The sequence below is a fragment of the Electrophorus electricus genome, unplaced genomic scaffold (assembly GCF_041902795.1).
Source record: "Electrophorus electricus isolate QZ-2024a unplaced genomic scaffold, ASM4190279v1 Scaffold67, whole genome shotgun sequence".
NCBI classification, from domain to species: Eukaryota; Metazoa; Chordata; class Actinopteri; order Gymnotiformes; family Gymnotidae; genus Electrophorus; species Electrophorus electricus.
The window spans coordinates 397,112-421,299 of NW_027658784.1; the positions used below are offsets into that span (position 1 = coordinate 397,112).

General features: G+C 38.4%; 1 long non-coding RNA gene across 1 annotated transcript; it reads right to left on the minus strand.

The window, feature by feature from the left end:
• Window positions 1–7,074: 7,074 nt before the first annotated feature.
• LOC145656482 (uncharacterized) lies at window positions 7,075–7,977 on the minus strand. The gene is made up of 3 exons (XR_014122154.1): window positions 7,941–7,977; window positions 7,400–7,470; window positions 7,075–7,162 (listed from the first exon to the last, which is right to left on the minus strand). It is a non-coding gene; the product is annotated as an uncharacterized LOC145656482 (long non-coding RNA).
• Between the last annotated feature and the right edge of the window lie 16,211 nt (window positions 7,978–24,188).

Below are 24,188 nucleotides of genomic sequence, written 5' to 3' on the forward strand. Positions count from 1 at the left end.
CTTTCTCCACGCAGGAGGGGGACCGGACAGGGAGCAGACAAACCCAGACGATACCCGTTAGGGACTGGGTGCTGCTGAGAGTCATCAAGAGAAAATGGAGTGAGCCGAGGTGGACAGGTCCATTCCAGGTGACAGAAAGAACCAGCCACGCCGTACGCCTGAAGGGTAAAGGGGAAACGTGGTTTCATCTGAGCCAGTGCGCCGCCGCAGAGTCACCGCAGAGGAGTCTGCAAGAGACAGCGAGGGACCTTGCTGAAACATCACCTAACTCATGAGTGTCATTTTACTGGTAGCTTTAGGGGTCCACCTTAAGACTCAGGTGTCCATTACATGGTATAGTAAACTATGGTTAGAAAAGCATGTTTAAATGACGGTGGGAGTGATTTATCACACTGTAACCTGACTTAACCTACACATGTATTCCCACCTTTGTGTTCCTCAGCATCCATTCATATTTCAAATAAAAATGATGACACCCCTCTATGGGTTCATAATATTTCTTTATAGCAATTCATCAAAAGCTAATATCAGTTCCACATATCACAACAGAAAACAGATCTCCAAACAAATCTTGGTGTAAACTACCATATGAAAATTTACTGGGTCCCTTTGCTTTCGTGTCTACCTACACTTGATACAGCATGATTAGGATCTCAGAGAGCGTTACAGTTAGTAATGGAACTACAGGAGCCACAGGAAGTATGCTATTATTGGAGTGAGAGAGAGGGCAGGAGAGAGAGAGAGAATGTGAAAGAGAAATGGGACAGCACAGGACGCTTGCAGTCTGGAGAGATGGGAACAGAAACTAGCCAAAGGAAAAAATATGTAATAATACTTTTGGCATAGCAGGAATCACACTCTGATATGCCACTGGAAAAAAGATTTTTAAAAGGCATTAAAAGGGATAAAAGGCTCTTGGATATGATACATGGACTATACATCATACATTTTGCACATCTCTTATTATGTATGTGTCTGTATAAGAAAAGATGATTAAAAGACTAAATGAATAAAAAAGATGATTAAATACAGGCTGAGTTTGTAATAATAACAATGCTTGCTAGGATTAGCAATACAAAGACAAATAATCTGGAGAAATGCAAACATTCTAGGGAAACTGGACCAATAAGAATATGGACCTCATTAATCTGGATGGAGTAAAAATAACCACGTCTATCGCTAATCACAAAATGGAATGCATTATTCCATACTGATTATAAATGTGCATTTAACCTTCATTTTGCTGTCCAGGAAGCCATCTGAACCTTGACAACCTGCATATGGAATATGCATTAAGATTATGAAAAAAAAAAGACTTAAATAGCCTGAGGAATGGGTGAATATAGGTCCTTGAGTGGTCCAAACACAGTTTTGAGAAAGGAAAGCATGTTGCTGGAAACCATTTCTGGCATAATAATAATAAAAAAAAACAATCATTTTAATGAAGAGGGAAATTGCATTTGTTCCAGGGTATGTGCTGTCTGTACTCTCTGGACAACTGAAGAGCAACTGACAAAAACATTCTCTTCCCAGCTGCTGCATCCATGTATAAAATATTAAGGCCAGCAGACTTAAAATGACATGTTTCTCAATATGGACATGTGTAAAAGAGCTGTAATAAAAGAACTGCATCTTTCATCGAATTTTGCTGTGGTATATTCTGTTCAATTAGAAGGATTTAGTTAAACCACTCTGGTTTTTTTGTCCCCTGCCACCAACATCCCTTGCTGTGGGGGAGTGGCTGGTGTGGAGAAGCATGACGAAGCATTGTTTACTTTGAATCATGTGTCCAGAGTTACACATCACTTCACCCAGCATATTTTTTTAAATTGCAAAAAATTGTAGGGGGAATTGTGATGTTCATGGTAACGTAGAGTGTGCTTCACACTGCATATTAGAAAATTACTGCACCTTTTTTTGTCCTGTATCATATGACTTGCTATGTGGGGTGTGTGTGTGTGTGTGTGTGTGTGTGTGTGTGTGTGTGTGTGTGTGTGTGTGTGTGTGTGTGTGTGTGTGTGTGTGTGTGTGTGTGTGTGTGTGTGTGTGAGTGAGTGAGTGTGTGAGTGAGTGAGTGTGTGAGAGAGAGATTTATCATAGTCTGGCTCCACATGAATAAGTACATAAAGGCTAAATTACTGTGCTGGAAAATGGAATCAGTCCACCAACATTTTAATTGCTTTAATATAGAAGACAATATGAACATCAAAAAATTCTGATTATTTGAGTGCTTTGTATCCTCAGAAATAATTGCACATAAAGCACAGTTTAATCAGTCTAGTGGTTAACAAATCTTGCTACCAAATGATGCCAAGTTACCTCTTACTTTTATTCACTTTAAATGTGGCCTGGTACAAAAGAGGGTAAGAGATTGTGAAGTTGAACTGACCTGAGAATGGTTATCTCTGTTCTAGCTGTACTCTGCTGTGATCACCTTTTCTTTCCAGAGGTCAGTTAGCTGAATGAAGCTTGGTTTGAATGAATTTCATTGGGCAACTGTGCTTATGACTGCAAGGAGCACTGTAGGGCATCCCAGGTGACAAATATCTGGAAATCAGCAGTGAATAATGAAATGCTTAGGTAAGACTGGTCATCACTGCAAAGAACACCAGACATGGCATGAAATGTCTTCCAAATTTGGATCTACTGACAAATTGGTTTCTTAGCTGCAATATTCAGAATTTCTTCTTGCTTTCTGGGCTTAAGGAGGATGCAGTGGCCACTGTTTGTCATCCATTTCCAAATGCTTTTTGGGACTATGCACTAGTATGAAAGCATGCATTAAAGCTTGAATGTATGATTTCCTCAACCTGGGCTTTCTTGAAAGCTATAACAATGAATGATGCAACATTGCACAGCCAGTGCTATGGCTTCTCCTGTTTCCAAGGCAACAGCTTACAATGCACATGGTGGTCATGCACCACCTTACATGAGTCCTAAAAATAAAAGCACTACAAAAGGCTGCAGACCCCCAGTGTAGCCTTGCGTCTGCTGTGCTCATTAAAGTCTATGAAACCTTGTTTGATCAGGACCAATAGTAATTTTTCATCAGCTTACACTAATGGTCTTTGTAATGATGAGCGTTAATGATTAGAGGGGGTATCTCCCTCAATTATAGAGTGGATGAACTCTTGTTATGCAATTGATTAATTGACAGAGGTGCTGCAAGTTCAGGAGCCTCTCAGTTGGAAAGGTGTAGGAAATACTGCAGTCAGCAAGGTATCAGCAAGCACTTAGAGTGCCAGAGAGTCTAAGAATAGAAGCTGTTTTTTTCTTGGCCTTCTGTTTTTCAGTGTGGCAGCATCGCTGAAAGGTCAAGATGTTGTTTTAGCACACAGAACCACCTTTGAGTAACACAAGACAAAGAACGTGTCTTTTCTGAGAAGCGTGTAAAGAGAAAGCAATCACTTGCTAAAGCCTGCCCAAAAAACAATAGCATCGATCAGGGCTCTGCTCTGCTTCAGACAGGACTAGGGGAAAATGCTCTGACAGATGTGGTGATCATAGAGGGGAGACAATTGCATAACTATAAAGCAGTTAATGGATTGAATATTTAAATTACTGCTTTCATGTGCAAGTGGGTCCACCCAAAGTAGCTGATTAAAGCTTTTGGTGGACCTACGGTCTTTCCATTGTCTCTGCATAGCCATGAAAGCCACTAACCATTCACATTATATAAAATGATTCTTGGGAAGTTGAAGGTTCTGGGTGGTTGTATTTCTACAAGCCTTATTAAGTGTCACTATAAAATATCACAGGAGAAATGCTGATGAAATGCCAGGATCAGATTTAGCCTTGGCCTAAATGAACCAATCTTGTCATGGCATATTTGTTGTCATGTTGTGGCAAATCTTGGCCTAAATGTGTCTGCTAAACATTAAGGCTATATATCCAAAATCTGGGCAAGCAGCCAGATCTCTCTACATCTCTCTCTTGCGATCTCTCTCTCATACAAAACACATGTACACATGCATTCTATCACTGGCTGTTTCATAAACCCCCAGACAGTTTCTATCCTCTTACAGGTCAATTCGGAAGCATCTCCAGCAGAATATCAAGAAAGAGGTTGAATGAGACTCCAGGTACACTCTGTCACTTCCAGCGCAATCACATATTTTTTATGACTTTGGAATGTGTGTTGCGGTCATTTTTAGACATCTTTTATTGTGCAAAAACGGAAGGGTTGGCACAATGAAATTGGAGTTCCATGTAAATGGTTGTGTGTATTATTGTGAAAATTAAGTAAAAGTAACAAGAACAAGACAGACCAAAACTCAGCTCAACATTAAAATCCAATGATATTGTTTATTATAGAACAGTTAGTTCTTTGATTAGACGATAGAGATTTCATGAGTGCTGATATAGAGTATAATGGTACTCTGCTTTACAAGTGCATTTTATTAACCCTTAATTACAATTGTTATCTATCTTAGATTGTAACATTTGCTGTTATCTCATCAGAGTCACGTCATCAAATGATTTGTCAACAGACTCATATTTTTCTGTTTGCACAATAAATGGGAACATGCAGATAAATGTACATTATAAAAGTAGCCGGCCTGTGGTAACATAAACCTCCACAAAGTAGCAACCTATGGGAAAATGTTTGTGTTGTTTGGTGACAGTTCAGTACCAGTCCATTTGCGGAGCTATTTGTGTTGACAGAACCAAATAAATTAGTAAATAAACAAACAAATCATAACATATTGTAGATTATTAGTGTTAACTAATAAATGGCACTTGTGGAACTGTTGTATAAAAGCAATATCACATGTGATATTGTTTGATTTAATCTCTGGCAGAACTGGCAGAACAATAAAGGCTAAGTAAAACAATCCACACCCACCTCTTGTAACTTCTAACAAAACTCAACCTCTTCCCAGTGAGTGACTAAAATGACAATGCAGGGATTTCCAGGATTACAAGGCTTATCAGGGGAGCAAATCAAATACTATAGGCACAACTATATAACATAATCTACCACAGGCACCACCCCTCATCGTATGGATACTGTATAGCAGAATATGGATATGATTATAAGTGTTAATAGAAGTGCCATATAGTAGACTCAGAAGATCCTAATTATTCATCACACTCTCCAGTATATATTTCACTTTTCCCAGTCCTTTTACACAGGGATTCACCTTGACTTATAATTGTGCGTTGCACATGCTTTTCATACATGTGCCAAAAAAGGTAACACCTTGTGTTTCTGTTTGTCAGGGCTCCTTTATCACATAAAACCAGGTTGCGCTGGGTTATCTTATTTCAGACAATGGGCTGCGTGCTGCTAAGGCTTTTTCATGAGATTAAAGGCACTAATGCTTCAGATTGCAGTCATAATTCACAGAGGCCCTTGCGGTTGTGAGTTACAGCTCAACAGAAGTCACTGTGCCACTTTTGCCAGTTACTGAGCCTTTTTGGAAGTGTATGCTGGAGGTTTCTTGCTTCTTGGGGAGGTTACTGTTTCTTTGTTCTGAGCATGATGTCAAGACAACATTATCTTATCCATTGTACAACTTTCAAGTTCTAAAATGTCAGATTGACCCCTTTTTTGTTTCAGTTCATGACAGACATCAGCTGTAAGCATTTATAAACATAGGCAATTTCCTGAGATAGTGAAAAATAAAAATAGAAAAATAGATAGACTGTTTGTAAATGAGAATGTCCTAAAATCTAATCTGAGCTCCCCAGAGTATGAGCAATAATTATTTTCAAATAGCATTTTATTTCAGTTCATTCCTTTTAAGAATGAAAGTCTGTGCATTCAGGTAGTGGAAATCAGGGGTAAAATCAGTGGCAGTTTGATCTGCAGTGATAGAGGTGCCTCAATGATCTACAGTGATCATCTTCACACATTTTCAAACAGAAGAATGTGTAGCTGCAGTAGTCTTGACAGTTTGCCAGTTACACTCTGATGTGAATTGACAATGTTTAGGGACAGCTGCCAACATCCACATTTTTAGAATGAATTCTCTTGTTTAGCAAGGGAATTTTGTTGAAGAAACTTTGTACCACAATGATGTGATTATTTTTTATTGAAAGGAACACAGAAATAAATGTCACACTGGAGTAGTGTGTATAAAGCAAAAATAATTTATCAGTCATTGCACAGCTTATACTGTGGGTGTCAATACATATAAGGACCTAAAGGTTAAGGCTGAATCTAAGGATATTGTGCTGGGTGGCGTGTCAAAGAAAAGGGTTACACAAGGGAGTATGCCATACTAACAATGACCAATTTTCTATATGATCTAACAGGAATATATATATAAGAAGTGAAAATAAGAATCAGTAACTACAACAGATAGCACCCTTTTACAAAATATTTTTCATATCAAAGAAAGGAACTACTAGATTGTATCTCATAAAATTAATACATTTTGGATATATAAATTAAATTTGTTGTATAATCATGTTGTGATTATCCTGTTCCATGTATTTAATTTTTTTAATTAATTCCAGTATTTAATTTTTTACCATACTGATGTCATGACCAAAATAGACTTCTATATCATTAATTTTTTAAACAATAAACCATAAAACATCACATGAAGCGTGTTATTCTTGAAAACATTTACATTTTTTTATTCCAGTTAAAGAAAAAATACTTGGTCAGTTCAGTGCATGGCCCAGCTGACAGCCAAATGTATACACAACATCTTAGCAAAGTCTGCACAGGCTCAACTCCATTATCCTTGTTGATAATATGGCTACAACCATATTTACTTGCTAAACTCCACCTGTCCTCCAGCACTAATGCACCTCAAATGACAGCAGCTTGTGGGCATCATAACTCTAAGCATAACTCATAACACATCAAACAGAATTGGCAAAGCACTTCTCAGCATCTCTGCAGACAGCAAGTGTTGAATATATCAGATTGGCTTCCTAGAGTGCTGCTGAGGTCATTCTGTTCTGATTCTGAGTTCAGCTTCATGCCATAAGTCAGTGACCCCTTGTGTGCTCACAGTCTGTTTAAATAGCACCTTGGCAATAAGTGTCACAGAACGCTCATCTCCCGCGAGTCATGTGGTTTGGCCCGCCACGTACAGTTGGGAGGATCCCACACCTGGACCTTGTCCTGTCTGTGTATTTAAGCTGTTTGATGTACTTGGTCTTGTCTGCAATGCTGTGGACCTGTGCTTTGCTGGCATCTTTGCTGAACACACACAACAAGAGAGAAAATGTAAGGATTGGTTTATTGTAATAAAAAGAAATTGAATGTGGTTACAATAAATTTAAAACAACAACAACAACAACAACAACAACAACATAATCACCATCAAAAAGTAGAAAGATTAAAGCAGTTTCAATAGGAACTCATGTTTTTTGCTTTGATTGTTTAAAAATTCACCTGCTGACAATCTGAGGTTGACGGTTTATAGAGGAGGCATACCTCATTCCACCGCAAGGGATATAGCGCCTGCCTCGAGCTGAAGGGGTATCCTGAGGCTTCTCACCCGGGACCTAAATCCACATCAGCATCACTGGGTGATGACTCTCCAGATAATGAAGACCAAATGTTCTTTCATACTTTGTTTCTAACTACTGGGTCTGGGACTGCACTGTGCAATATCTATACCTTACTGTAAATACAATATTTGAACTATTATAATGGGAGATCACAAACTATTTACTAGGAGACAACTGTATTGCCTCATCTTTTTGTACACTGACATCTTTAATATATGATTTTGGCTTAATATATTTGCTGTATATACATACTGCTGTGTACAATGTGTGGTGCCTTGCACTGCTCTGTACTTTAGTATTTGTTTAAAACATTTGTCTACCTTGTCAGCTCTGAGGTGGGTTTCACTAATACTGTGAATAAGTTTAGTGAATAAGCTTTGTTTAGTCAGTAAGCTTACAGCATAGTGGCTGAATGGAATTAAAAATCCTAATCATATATACAAATATATGTGCTGAATTGTCACCTTGGATTTCAGAGTGAGGACAGTGGCCCTGATGGTGGGCAGGTCTTTGGTAGGGATGTACTTTTCCACCATCTTATCAAAGTCGTGATGAGACGAAAGGAACAGTAGCATGCGGCGACCAAAGCACCTGAGACAAATAACAGCCCCGTTCCCATGAGAGAACCATGAGGGAGGAACTTAAGGGTGACTCACAGCACACCAACAAATTGTACCAGTCTACTACATTTACTACAATTAAGCAGAGTCCAATATTTATTAGTATATTTATTTTACCAGGACACAATTCCAGTTGCCAAGACACTCTGTGTCTAAAAAACTTCTATTACTCTACAATTTAGCTGCATTTGCTGACTTCAGAGTGTCATAGTTGGGAGACTAAAAGAATAAACCAAAAGATTACTATCTGGGCATGTGAAAAGCTTTGATAGTTTTCCATCTGATCCTGGTACCAACCTGGTTTCTTGGGAAGAGTCTTGCGCCAATTTGGAGACTGCAGGTAGAATTCGATTAGTCACACCTTTTGTCCCAGACAATAAGCGGTCAGCGCCAATCTTTTCTATCAAAGTAGCCAAATGCTGAGAAGTGCACTTTCTTACTGCAGCATTCAAATGACTTTTGAGGAGAACACAAACGAGAAAAGAGAAGGAAATATTTAAAGGCACTCAAAAAAGTATGACATAATAACAAATATGTAGTAATCTAGTCAATGTATACAGTGCAATGTTTAACTCTTTCATCTTTAAAGTAACTTAATACACTTATCTATGAACTAAAGGCATAATCAAATTATCCTATTCTATTTGATGGCTTTAAAAAAAATCTTTAAGAGGATAAATCAACAAAAATACTGTCCAATGCCAAAAAACATTTCGAAACACCAAAGGATAAGTGAAAATAATAGCAAACAGCAGCCAAAGCGCTCTCATTTGTTGGCCTCTTGACTGCTGCAGCTAGATGAAAGCTATAGCTGAAAGCTAACTGCAAGTTAACTGACCCGAGTCCTCCAGCGAGAAGAGCGTTCATGCTTCGGGTGGGGGTGCAGTTCTGCACCATGCAGTCCAGGGCTGTGTCCACATCCTGCCTAATAAAAGCATTGGACTCTCCTGCTTTGTGGAGGAGGACCTTGGCTGTAGCTTCCACCTCCTGGTCCATACTTTTCTGCAGGCCAGAGTACAACTCTCCCAAGGTCACCACCGCCACGCGTGACACTCCAGAGCGTAGGTTCTGAACCTGGGGGAAGGAAGACATTCCAGCTTGTGTTATGCCAAGAAATGGCTTCATCACTCATTATTACAGTTAAATATGGCATCTAAAATGCCCTTAGATGAAAATTATTTTTATAATAATTTCAAGCATTATACTAACTTTACTGAAAGATCTGTGTAGTTTTTGGCAGCAATGTCTCAATAACATAGGCTGATGGTGTATGACAAAAAATTTAATGGTATTATAGGTTAATTTTAGGAATCAGACAGATTCACAGGAAGTTACAAGGAGTCAGACGCAATAGTGAGCAGATATAGTCACTTACCTCTTGATTAAGAACAAGGCAGACATCATGAAGCCTACTACTAAGCACATCAGAGTGATACCGTGCTAAACTACGCATGAGTATCAGGCCATCAATCTTCTTCTCCCTGTATGAAAATATTGGACAAACACAAACTGTAAAAGTAGGTTATCATAACTGAAAAAAGATTATGAAAGAGGGGACAAAAGGAAAAAAGTGATAGTGATAAAATCACTTTACTAATTTCTAAGCATATGTATCATATATGCAGAAAATCATAAATTACTAAACTGTTTTACTTGACCCTAGCCAAATGCGTCATAATTTTACAGGTATGAGATTTACCAGTCATCAGAGCTAAGCAGTCTGAAGCTCTGAGTGACAGCAAGGTCCGGTTTAGAGAACGGCCGCAAAGCCAGCTGCTCATGGGGATTCTTCCTGGGGGTTCCTGGTGTGAGTTCATCTAAAGAGGAATACCGCACCACAAACAAACTGACTACTTATTTTAGGGCTACCAGTTCAACTTTGTTTCAAATCAACTTGACTGCAAAACATAACATTATTCAAGATGGCCACCTACATTTAATGGCCTTGCACAGTATTTTTTCTCCTTACTCAAAATGTTGTATTAGCTGGAAGTATGTGATTATCTTCATACTTCTGCTTCAGTTCAGTAGTTATTGGGCATTGTAGAGTGCATAAAACAACCTCTAATTGTTTTATTTTTTCTATACCGCCTAACTTCTATTTAGGACTTACACTTTATGTGGTGTTATCTTTGATGTCACAGATAACACTAATTGACTATAGGGAATCATAAGCTATGTAATATTGCATATACATGAACTGTGAAATCAAATGACCCTACTACACTTCAATCACTGCACATAGCTCTTTTCAAGGAACAGAGATGACATGTACATACAAATGCTCAGTTTTTGTATACAAACGGGAAAAGGGTTACTCTACATTTTATTCCAGAAAACAAGACCAAATCAAGGTTGCTCAAATTTCTTTCTGGGGTCTAAGTGACACCCAATACAAGAGTTTGTAGCAAGCATTTTACTGTGAAATAATTTGCAAACTGAGCTCAATACAGCTCTAGATTTGCCTGCCGACTATAACTGAAACACAACACCTTTCCCCACACTTACTGGAGGTAATATTGATAAGTTAGTAAGTCTTTGATATTAATTAACAGCCATTGTTTTCATTCGACACTTTATTCAATACCGTAGCAAGTAATGGAAAATATAACAAAACGTTAGTACATGCAAACGTTTGCTAATTTTGTGCAATTTGGGTCAACAAATGTATTTTTTATAACGTTATGATACACCAACACTATTTGAAATTGCCACCAGTCTCTGCCTGTCCCATGTTTAGCTCTCTCCGTGCGTAGTCAACGCCTGTTAGCTAGACCTGATTAACCAGCCGAATATACGCTAGTTAGCTAACGTTCCTTAATAGCTTTAATGTAAACATGATCAATATGTAATAAATGCACAGATGATATTGCTATAAATGTATTCTTAAAATACGAACTGTGGTGTCCTCTAATTGATTAGTCTATTTAAACACAGCAAGGATTCTGCTGTTGACCAAAATCCCTAATAGCTTTTCACACAGAGGCTGTCAATGAATCCTCTGAGGTCCACGCCCAAACAGCAGAATGGTAAAAGGACAACACTCTTTTTAATGTCGTTTTATGGTTTAAAAAAATGATAGTAGGAAGGTGACTGGAATATTTAACATTCTTTGGAATATATATGGTTGGTTTTTTTTTTGTTTTTTTGCATTTTTAAACAAACAACTGTGCAGGGCCTTTAAAACACAATTGTGTGATACAGCGTTTAGAGCAAATCTATTTACTCAAGAGCAGTGACCATGCATGAAGCGCAGAATAACAGGTGACACTCACCAGAGCAGTTTGAAAGGGGTGGACATGCTCTGTTCAGACTGGGGGCTTGTTGGCGTCGTGGCAGCATGCGTCTGGAAGGAGCCGTGGGAGGGCTGGGACGAATGAAACTTTTGACCAGGCTTCTGGGTGCGTGTGTGCTGTTGGGGCTCGAGGGCAAATCATCCAGGAGTTCAGCCTTCGTGGATGCTAGAACACTACCGTTGCGCTGCAAATCTGATGGGAAGGAGATTAACAGGCTATGGTGACTACAGAGCTTCCATGAGTCTCAGTAAGCACGAGGAGGAGCATTCATTGAGGTCAACCGTTACCTTTCAGAGATGCCGTGTCGTCTGAGCCCACGTCAAATGCCATGTGTCTAAAGTTCTGCTTCAATCGTTGCATGTTCTGCCACTCCCCCTGTATAGGCGGAACTTCTTGCTGCTCCAGACGATGTTGATGCATCTTAACCCTTGCAAACCTAAACGGCTTTACCCTCTCCAACAAATACACATACATGAATAACCACATAGCATCTCTATTCAAGACTGTCAATCAGAACCTGGAGGACCGGACTGAAATTATGCAACGTAGGAGTCAATTTGCATTAAAATCTTATCAAATCGTTATTTTATCAAAATTTTACTGTCAAACTGGCAACAAAGTCATTCCATATCAACAGCACATTCAAAAACCACTGCTGAAGTTAGGAAAGATTAAAGTAAAGGGAATCAATAAATATTAGCAGATTGTTCAATAAAACAAAATAAACATTGTCTCACCGCTGCTTTTTCTGGCTCAGTGCTTTCTTCCGAATCCATATGGCCAGCTGAAACAGCATGGCCATACACCCCAATCAGTGGCTCCCTGGGGGGTTTTCTTACCAACTCCTCCTGTTCTGGGGACAGAGTCACTCCAGGGTAGCAGGGAGCACCAGTGAAGCCAAAAACTCCTGTCATGGTGGTAAAAAAGTGTCAGTTTAAGGCAAAGCCACATCAACCTCTGTGTACTTCACATATGGAGAAACACACCAGTCAAAAGTGAAGGCAGCTGCATTACAATCACAGTAAACAGTTTACATTTTCATCCTGTAATTGGCATCCTTGTTACCAACTATCAAGTTCTTACTCAAAATGTGATTAGATATCACAAAGATATAACAAAGAATAACTGAAAGCAAGACATCCATTCCAGATTAAGTAGAGCTCATGTAAATGTGTGACCCAACAATGATTCAGTTTCTTTTTTTTTTTTAATTGAATCCTGAAATCTTACATTTCAATACAATTTGATATTTCAGTATGATTCATTTTTAATTCTGACACTGCTAAATACTGAAGAGCCAAAAATGCTTTGGCAGTTTCCCACTGAACAAAGACACATTTTCTAAGCAATGTAGCTATGCCCTCACCTGTTTTATCCCCCCATGAGCTGGGGTCCCTGTGACGAGGGATCGTATCTCGCTTGTTGGGCCATGTATTGGACATGGACAGTGAGGAGTTTGCATGGCATCTACGAGGCAGGGTGGGAGTCAGCTGCACTCCCGGAAGAGTGGCCAGAGGGTAGGAGGGCAGCAGAAAAGACCCGGGGGGGGGGTGGATTGGAAGGAACTGAAAAGGTGCGCTCTACACTGGGGTTACCAGACAGCAAGCGGTTGGCTTTGGGCAAACCTGTATGGAAAAGAGCATCTATTCTCAAGAGAATCTTCCATGACTATTCATTTGGCAGCAAATAATGTTCAGTAGCTCCTTTCATTTGACACTCAGTGAGTGAAGTTTATGGTCAAGTGATGCCTTGATTCCAATTATTCTATTTAGCAATATTTTACAACAAAACAAATCTATTGCAAAAATTATGCAAATGTGCTATTTTCTACATTTTGTATATATAAATAAAGTAAAATCAACATCAACAAGTCACCTCTGTCAGAATCACTGAGATTAGCTGCTTTTAAAATATCTGGGTCCGCACCAAGGCTACCGCTTCGACAAAGTCTACCCACTGTCTCTCTTTTCCATCCTGGAGCATCGGGCTGGAAAGGCTCTACTGAATCTGGAGAATGAAACAGAAACAGGAAACTTGAGGACAATTTGAAGCATCAGCTCAGCATATGTAACTAATAGGCACACATCAGACTACAAATGCATACCAAAAAACAACTAAGCGGTAAACAAAAAGTGAGCAATAGCAATTTAGATTTTATAACTAAAGACTTTAACATAATTTTAAGAAAACTTAATCATATGGTTACATTGTTTACAGGAGACCTCTGTAGGCTCTTCTTGGATTTGAACAGTGCAGGTGGGATCTTTTATCAACAGACTGCAATAAAAGATTCAAGTCTAGTCTTGCCTGCAGTCTTATAATGTCAATGCCAACTAAAATAGGACTTGGTAAAAATCACAAATTCCTTACATCACACAGACCGCTGCAGCACACCAGAGCTCAACACTGGCCTTGTTTCACCCAGCATATTAAAGAAGCCATGTTATATAGATGATTGCGTTTGCAGCCATCTAGATGTGGTATCAGAAGCCAGCAAAGCAACATGACAATGTTTTGTTTGTTTGTTGGGGCGGGTTAAAATAATGACAAAGTGACAACTATAATCAATATACATGTATAGCCAGTATTATACTAAGCTTCTATATCAATGGTAGGAAGCATTATCATCCTAGGCTAAACAAAACTGCCCAACAAATAATGTGTTTCACCGTAAACCCACCCTGCATGTGGGTGGTCATGGTGCCCACTCTAGTGTGCTCTACTCAGTCATCTACAAACATATCACTGCTAAAATTAGTACTGGAGCATGAAATACACTCAAATTCAGACTTCCTCTAGTGTTTCTAATAAATACTACTCCCATGTTTCATAATCCACACACTGCTACATTGTGTTAATGCTTCGGTGTGGATTTTAGGATATTTTTCATGATGCCAAATTTTTTTTCCATAAAGTACAGGAATATTGAAAAGTACTGAAGAACGCCCATATTAATAGCAGCAGTCCGAATACTGATAGAAACCCACTTCAATGTATTCCATGTACTCATACACATTTAAAACTTAACAATGAGTTAACATTTTCATTTCATGTCTTGACCTACATGTTACAAGTCTGGGTGGCATGTTCAAGGACAAATGTCCAGATAAATTAACACACACACACACACGCACGCACGCACGCGCACGCACGCACGCACACACACACACACACTAATTAGCTAGATAATTAGCTGCTAATTTAAGGTGTGAAAATGAAAGCATGAGTAAAGGCAGAAACAGTAAAAGACACAAGAGACATGGGAATACAAATCAACATGTATTTATAGGTTGTATGTTGAAAACCTAGTAAGAAAATAGGACAAATCTAAAATAGAGGACACAAAGAGAAAACAAAGAGACATTTACTTACCAGAGTTTGTGCCACAGTTTTTCTGATTCAGCCTCAAGGAGGTAGTGAGATCTTCCACACTAAACTAAAGCAGCAACAACAAAAAACAGTCCCTTATTATTGAACATTTATAAGTAAGCATGTAGCAAACCATGATATTCCTTTTTTTAAATAGACATCTGTTCTGTTGTAGCTCAGTACACAATGCTTTCTTAACAAAAATGTACAGGACATTGTGCAATTTTATGCAACTAAATTACAATGAAAATAGTACTGAAACAGTTCAACATGAAAAATAATGGGGGTCATGTTATAAAAATGAAGTGACTCAAAACTTACACATTAGGCAAAACAGTTCAGGTCTGCAGAAGGGCAGTAATGTAAGAAGTAATGTTGATGGAAATTGGAATATGGAATAGAAAACAACTTGTAGCCTAACACAAATAAATAAGATTCACAGCTACATAAAGGAAAAAAAAGGTAAAGTAGCTTGTTGAGTTTGGAGCTGCATTCAAAATAGTACATTCTCTCATTTTTAACCTTATTTTTCCTTTTTTGTAATTCTGTGTGTGCATGTAAAATTAACTTCATGAGGTAATCACCCACCTTATCAGATAACTTTGCATTTGATGCACTGCAAGGCTGCTTGTTTACTAAACATGGGAGGAAAGACCTCTCCCAGGGTAGCTTGTTTTTCGCCTTCCTAGCGCTAACTACTCTCTTGTGTGACTGGAGGCCATCTGTAAGAGAACCAAAGCTGCCGTAGCCACTCAGTCGATCCGAATCTGGTTCTGTGTGGTGGCTCTGTGCACTGTTAACTTTCCCTCCATTAATAACCCAGTTCAGGTCAGCTCCAGAGCCAAACTGAGGTATTCGCCGTTGACCAGGCTTGGGGATGACCAGTGCGTATTCCACCATACCATCTGCAGACAATCGGGGGAGAATATGTCTGGCTCTTCGTGCCTGTACTGCAGCCATAAGTCCCTCCACATCTCCAGTGAAGTCCAACCTGTCAATGGCCTTCATGAGTAGCTGTTTTTTTCCTGTGTCAAGACAGCAGTCAAAAACAGCAAAGAGCTCCAGAGCAGCATGTCGGACCCTCTTTTTATTGTCTGCAAGATAAGGAGCCACTACAGAACACAGATTAGGGATATTGAAGTCTTTTCTGGGGTGTGTGAGCATAGCAGCTGTGATGATGTTGATGACATCTTCTCTGACTCTGGAATTTTTGTGCCTTAGCTGTCCTATTACAAGTTCCAAAACTTTCTGTGGACCTACAATCCTCATGAGGTGACGAAAAATATTCATGTACTCATTCCGGGGAACAGTCCGTGCGTCCCCCAAAGTTTTGAGGGCCACACATACAATCTGTTTATAATGTCTGTCCACGGCGTAGTCCAGGTTTTGAACCAGGAGGCTGATAACCTGTAAAGTGCCATACAAGACTTTGAAGTTTGTATCATCCAGAAGTCTACGTAAAAAATTGATGAATTCCACAATACTGTCAGAGGAAACGGTTTTCAAGTCCAGCTCTGAAATAATGTTCTTCAGCTCTTCTACCCCATTTGTTCGGCTCTGGTAGTTCTCGTGATCAAGGAGTTGTTCGTGTAACTCCGGCGATATTAGCGCATAAATCATCACTGATCAGACTCATTGATCCAATCACTGATTTGGAAAAGCAATATAGCCAGTTGGCTAGCTAGCGCACTTCAGCAGCGTGTTGGATAGGTGCTATATCACCAAGTCAGTTTGTCAGGAGCTCAACTTGGAAAGAATCCGTTAGCTAACTAGCTAAGCTAGTTAACCTAGGTTAGCAATCGCAATCGCAGTAACGCTACAGTTCAAGCAACACTGTCCAGTATTGTTGACAATTAGGATATTTACAAAGACTGTGTTCTCCAACAAGAATAAAAAGCACTTTCCTCTTTTGAATTCCAGTACGATCTTGAAAGTTGGGTATATGTAAACACATAGACTTGCTCGGAATTTTCTTCTCAGACCATCGTTCATCACAGTTCATCGTCTGGAATCAAAAAAACACTATGTCAAAAAACAACTGCTTCCATGGTGACGCGAGTTCTCGTAACCGCGAAGATTCGACCTCGCGCGTGAAAATATGGGAATTGTGACCAAATATGCTTGACCGTATTGGACCATAAATTATGTTCATTCAAATGGCCTATAACGATACAACAACTCTTCTTATGTGTAGCTGTTCACAATAACGTTATTCTGCGTCCATATCTCTGTTTAAGGACATTTACATGGTATAAAATCCCAATGGATGTCTGTACTCTAAAAAAAAAGCTCAGCAGGTTTTCTAAATTTCACTCGTATGTCCGTGGTTTGTGGGTAATTTCAAATCTTTTGCATCTTTTGCATCCACACTAAAACAATGTTATGTTCCAGGGTGTATGGAACCCTCCAGATTCCAAACTATGTTTGGTATTAAATAGAGTTATTTTGTAATTCTGAACTGTAGCTTTTTTGTAGACACCAGATGCATACATTAGTTCTGGGTCTACATAGGTTCAGAGAATCCCAAGTGAAGTTAAAGAAATATATATTTTAGTTTTAGAATTAAGCCTAGAGTGAGCCAATAGTGAACTTTCCCAGATATACCTAATTTAGTGTGTCTGTGTCTTAAACAACCTGGATCTCAACACCACCAAGATGTGGAAATTATAATGTACTTCAGGAAGCATCCTCTTGCACCCTCCTCATTAGTCATTAAGAAACTGGTCAATGCAGTGGAATCCTGCAAATTCATTTCAGATGCAGGATTCTACTATTACAAAGAAAGTACAGAAGCGCAGGTATGTCTTAATCAAAAGCTTAATTACATTTTAGGCTCCACTAATGCACAGTCCAGAAACCAGCTGCAGCATATCATTGAGTGCGCTCAGAAAGTCATCTTTCTCTTTCTCTCTTTTCTCTTTCTCATTCCTTGCTGAGCTTCATCAGTCTAGAAACTCCAAAAGTTCTGCAAATCCCTTCACCTGGATGTCACTTATTTCAGAAACTCCCCAATGGAAAACACTTTAAAGCATTCAAAACCAATACTAACCAGCATCTGACCTGTTTCTTTCCCAATGGCATATCTTTGCTGAACCACAATCCTCTGCAGTCCTGATGAAAACCAGTTCAATTGAATTCAAATTTATTTCTGTAGCACCTTTTACTACATTCATTGTAACAAAACAGCTTTACTGATGTCAGAGTCTGGACCCCCCACTGAGCAAGCCAAAGGTGACATTGGCAAGGTAAAACTATGGGTGTAACAAAGAATCCTCAAGAGGAATCAAGACTTGAAGGAGGTATCTGTCCTTAAATGGTCAACACCAGACAGCACAACAACAAAATAAGCAATGAGATCAAAATATCATTAAGAAAGGAGTCATTTAGGAGCAAATAGTGATTAGGAATTAGGAAAAACTTAGAAATGTAATTACTGCTGAAGCAATTCACACAGCCTAGTGAACTGTCATGTTTACAAAACTGTACCTTACATGTCACAAATTTTAATTCATTTTGCAAATAGAATTGTATACTGTAAAATGTTTCATTTACTTCTACATATTGTATACGTCTACATCTTGATATTTATCCCCAGTGAAATGTATATACTGCCATTTATACTGTAGTGTGCATGTTGTATTTGGGTTAGCTATTTTCTAGTCTTTCATCAATACGCTTTTGATAACAGGGCTGCTTCTAGCTGGATTTTTTGGTGGCCCATTCCCAAGTAATTAGTGACAATGACGTGTAACTCATGCAACATGGCTGTGTGTTTAACTTCTGCCCTCACTAACAAATGCACACATTTCGTCACACTACAATTTATGAAACAGCATGTTGGATAGACTAATCATGCTTTCTCATTCATGCCATGCCAAACTGGAATCTAGCATAAATATGCTCCAGTCTGATGTGCGATCAGTATAGGATAAAAATTGTACCACTCAGTTAACAGAACAGTTATGTAAATATGCTAGGCGATTGAAATATATTACATTTCTAGTTTCCAGCAGCAGTTATCATATGCCAAAGACTGTATATACATGAAAAAGATCAATAACAAAAACAAATCTTGTCTCAACATCCACAAAGAAGCTCTTACAGCCTACCACAACTAATCACACCACTACCTTATTGTGTAGTGGAACAGAGATGAAAGAGGCGCGTGGTATAAAGCAAATTGAATTATAAACACATACTATATAGGGAAAATGACATTTGTGACATGCACATTTTGAAATGGTAATGTGATTGGGTTGTTGTTTTTTTCTGGAGTGCTATTTAGTGCACCCTTCTCCCGGAAGTTACGCAGACAGAACCTCTTTTGTGTTTGTTTTTCCTGACAAACGCTCAAGGCTTCTGTCACTAGCGTGTTGATCTCCGCTACTGCGATACATTAGACCTCGTTGGCACATCCAAAAGGTTGAATACAGGTAATTAACATCAGTTTCGTAATATTTTCACACTGCTTGATTGTAGTAGAGCGCGCTGGACTAGTTCGTTGCTAACGTTACATAGACAGTCGGCACATCCTGGCAAAGTTTATTTTTAGCAGCAACTGTAGTTAGCTAGCGAGCTTGCGAACATTAACCACAATAGCGAGCCGTTAGCATGTCATCAAGCTAATGGTACCCGTCTAGCTAGCTACCTAGCTAGCATCATCAGGATTCAGACAGGTGATTTGATCTCGGCCATGAGCAGCTACTGTGAATGACCTTCTGATTTTTAACATTTGACTTAAGTATTATTAGATAGCTTTGTGAAGGTCAATAGCTAGGTTGAGCAAAGAACTAAGAAGTAAACGTTTTTAGCAAGATACTTAGAATGTTTATGGTTTTCTTAAAGTGCTGGTAGCTTAACAATTATTTATGGTCTCCTTGCTGTATAATCGCGTTAACTTGGTTCTATCTAGCTAACCTAGCTACGGCGGTAATAAACATTACTGTTAGCTAGCTACTTAGCTATTTTAGCCAGCTCACTCAATGTGTTAACGTTTCATCAGAAGCCAATGCGTTCTAACCGAGTAGGTACGATATTTCCGCTTGTATTTAACTTTAACGTATTAGTCGTTTTTAAAGTTGTTGGCTAACTAACTGATTCAGCCTCAAGGAGGTAGTGAGATCTTCCACACTAAACTAAAGCAGCAACAACAAAAAACAGTCCCTTATTATTGAACATTTATAAGTAAGCATGTAGCTAACCATGATATTCCTTTATTTTAATTGGACATCTGTTCTGTTGTAGCTCAGTACACAATGCTTTCTTAACAAAAATGTACAGGACATTGTGCAATTTTATGCAACTAAATTACAATGAAAATAGTACTGAAACAGTTCAACATGAAAAATAATGGGGGGGGGTCATGTTATAAAAATGAAGTGACTCAAAACTTACACATTAGGCAAAACAGTTCAGGTCTGCAGAAGGGCAGTAATGTAAGAAATGTAAGGCTGTAACTTTCATCTTTGGTTATATCTTAAATTTTGTCTATAAAATTTCTAGATTCCTTTGATCAGAACTTCTCAGGGGTCATTTTTTTTCACCAAGAGGTATAAAAACAAGACGGGTGTCTAATTCCACAGTGATAACATTACCCAAGACTTCATAATCTTCTCCCTTCATTAAACATTCGACACACTGTCTAACTGCCTGGTTTCCATAAGCAAAACCACACGGCCCTATTATTAGAGACATTAGAGAGATAGATTGGATAGAATTCAGTTTGAATATATTTTTCACTAAAATGCTTGTGAAACAACTCTAGAAAAGCACACACTGACCCCAGATTATTAAAAACAGTTACATATGTTTTGCACAAAACCCCACCTTTTTACTGTTTGCGTGCTTACAAAGGAGAAATAAGTCAACAGGATGCCATTGCCTCGCTGAGCTTGAAGTAAACACGCAAGGTGATTTTCAGTGGCAAGGAAGAAACAGTTCCCTAAGGTTTCAACAGCTTAATTAAGACAAACTTCACATGCAGGCACAGGGAACAGTGAGACCTTTATCACAATGTCTGCTTTGGGAATATGATAAATTATCTCTTAACGCCAAACAAGACAACCTTTCTAACAATGGAAACTAAATGTTGTAGATATGTTGCCAAGAAACATGTAGTGTTACAAACACTTTGTAGATATTTTAAAGATCATTTTAGTGTGAGTCAATGTTATAATGTTAGCTACACCATGCAAGAAAATTAATCTAAGATAGATACCTAGCTTTACCAATTCAGCTGTATGTAAAATATATTTTAAACATCTTGCACTAATGCTTGGAACATTAGGCATTTGATTACATCTGTGTCTGCGATTTTGAAAGTGTTTTTATCTTCCCTGTTATATCTACTATAATGCCCCATGTTGTGCAGTTTACCAAAGAGTTTTGGGGTCAGCACATGTCATGAATTACTTTCAGGTGAACAAGATATGTCATACCCTTTTAACCCACTGGTCCCTTTCTGCTTCATGGGAGGTTGTAACCAGAACAGCACACTGTCTCTCTTTTCTCTGACAACCGACCCTCTCTAGTGAATCCTTTCTATTTGTTAGGTCCTACTCTCTGACCAGTCTGTTAAATCAGGGGGGAATCTGGATATGGTGAAGACTTGAGTTTGAAGATAAAACACCTGACAGTACATTAATCCTGTCTAAAAGAATACAAAGTTTAGGTTAGGTTATTTTATTCAACTGCAATTTAGTATTTCAGGTTCTTTCATTTTTAAATCCTTCCAATACAGCTATGGGAGAAGACAGTAGGCTATTCCAAGATTTATCAATTTGGTGGTTTCACACAAATACTACAATATATTGATGGAAATTGGAATATGGAATAGAAAACAACTTGTAGCCTAACACAAATAAATAAGATTCACAGCTACATAAAGAAAAAAAAAGGTAAAGTAGCTTGTTGAGTTTGGAGCTGCATTCAAAATAGTACATTCTCTAATTTTTAACCTTATTTTTCCTTTTTTGTAATTCTGTGTGTGCATGTAAAATTAACTTCATGAGGCAATCATTCACATTATCAGATACCTTTGCATTTGATGCACTGCAAGGCTGCTTGTTTACTAAACATGGGAGGCAAGACCTCTCCCAGGGTAGCTTGTTTTTCGCCTTCCCAGCGCTAACTACTCTCTTGTGTGACTGTTCCATGCTATTACCGTCAAAGTAATAAAGTATTTGAAGGTATATTAGGTCTACGTATACAATTCTGAGATTACTTTTTGTTACGGAGTAGCTACAATAATAAAACCTAGACAGTCAGATCCAGTGCAACTGTAAGTAGCTAGTTAGCTAGCGTTAACCTAATGAACCAGGATAGATAGGTTAGCTAACGTTAGACGGTGTAAAGCCAAACACGCCATCAGTGCTGAGTGTATTTGCCTTAGCTAGCGAGCTAACTACACAGCGGCAAAAGTCATTTGCTGGCTGTAGTGTTTGTAAGTAACACAGTAGCATTTACAATGTAATATTTAAAATTATATCTTGGCTACAAAACACAGCCAGGATCCCCGTTTCGTTGATTTGGTTGGGCTGCCAAGACAACAAAATAGTCCGCTGATGCTTTCGTTAAAGCTACAGTACTCCATCTCATGTCAGTGTCTATTTAGCTGCTATTTTTTTTATTAGTTTCTGATAGGATCTTTAGACTACGTCCGATGCTTTTCTTTTGTTTTCGATGCTTTTGAAATTATCTTAAATTACCAGTTCTCTTCTTTTCTATAAGTATGTTTTACATCAAATTCGGAAACGTACAGCCTTGGTGGAAAAAAAAACAACAACTATCGATTATATTTTTGACGAAGATGCTACCTATGAAACTACATTCACAACGGAGCTAGTTATGTAATGTAATGCAATAAATGTAGACCTGTTTTATATAGTCCATGCAACAAAGTTACACAGAATCCTACAATTAGTCTACCTTAAGCAAATCCAAACATTGCTGTGAAAAATCACTTCAGGGATATATTAAATACGTGCCACCACCTATGGTAGACATTTGACGGTTAATAACGCCTAATAAAAATAAACATGTTTTCTTCCAGTAAATTTACATTTACGGCATTTAGCAGACGCTCTTATCCAGAGCGACTTACAAAAGTGCTTTGTCATTTTCTCATAGAATACGTCCTAGTATTCCCAGTACAGTAGGTTAGAGTCCAATATACCAATGATCTAGACTACTGTAGAAATACAGGGATCACTGTAGTAGGAAATCAAGAAACGTGTGTTGGAGCCTTTCGTGAAAAAAAAAACATATAGCTAGGTAGAAGCATGATGCAAAGTTGACTTTGGTATTGACACCAAGAGTTATATATGCAACCAGGTAACTCGGGTTTACTCCTTTGTGCTCTATTGGCCTGTTGTTTCCATTAGGAATTACTTGACGTTTTTGTTGTAGGGTGCTATTCTCTGCTTATCCACTAGAGGGCAATAAAACGCATTTATTCTGAATGAGCCACACTTGACCAATTCGTCAACTAAATGAAATGTGGGTCATGCAAATTTCGCACGTCTGCCTTTCTTGACTTTACACTGGGCGTTTCTGAAATGGCTGTCAAACACAATAGACTTCCTCCGCAACTAGTATTTAATAAGTTATTAAGAGCATGCAGCAGATAGAAGATTTCAGTAAATAGAGGATATTGGTAAAATAAAACCTAAATAAGAGAAAAAAGGAATAGACCAGTGCCAAACCCCAAAAGCCTGTTTTATTTAGCAATCAGAGTAGTTAAAATTTTTTAGGTGCTTTTGTCAAATGCTTGGTTTTAGAGTTAAAGAGTTAATTAATAATTATGCCCTGTGGAAGTTTGTGAGAAGCAGTTTATTTGGGCCTTTCTGAAACTATAAAATCAAGCATTGTACAAGAACCACCTATACCTCAGTTGAATTTCTATCAGTTTACATACTCTCTCTCAGACATATCAAACATCATTTCAAACTGGACTTCCATCGCTAAGCCCAGATCTTTCTCAGGACCAAATCAGTTACATCTACCACTCAATCACTTAGAAGCATATCTTTCAGAAATTAAACTCTGGATGAAACACAACTTTCTTATGTTAAATAGCAACAAGACCGAGCTTATCATAGGCTCAAAATCAATCCTGAGTAAAACTGGTTCTTTCACTCTAACCACTGATGATATAGCTATGTCCCCTTCCCCTGGTTAGAAACCTGGGTGTTATCCTCAGTGCAATTCTTTCATTTGTACATTGTACATTGTGTATATAATCATAATATACATATATTGTACATACATTGTTAATATATTTTGTACATACATAGAAAATATATATTTATCTGTATATATATTTTTTTTCTCTATGCACCCCTGGTTCTCTTCCTCAGTTTGGACAGAGCACTCTCCACCATTTCACTGCGTGTTATACTGTGTATGACTATGTATGTGACGAATAAAC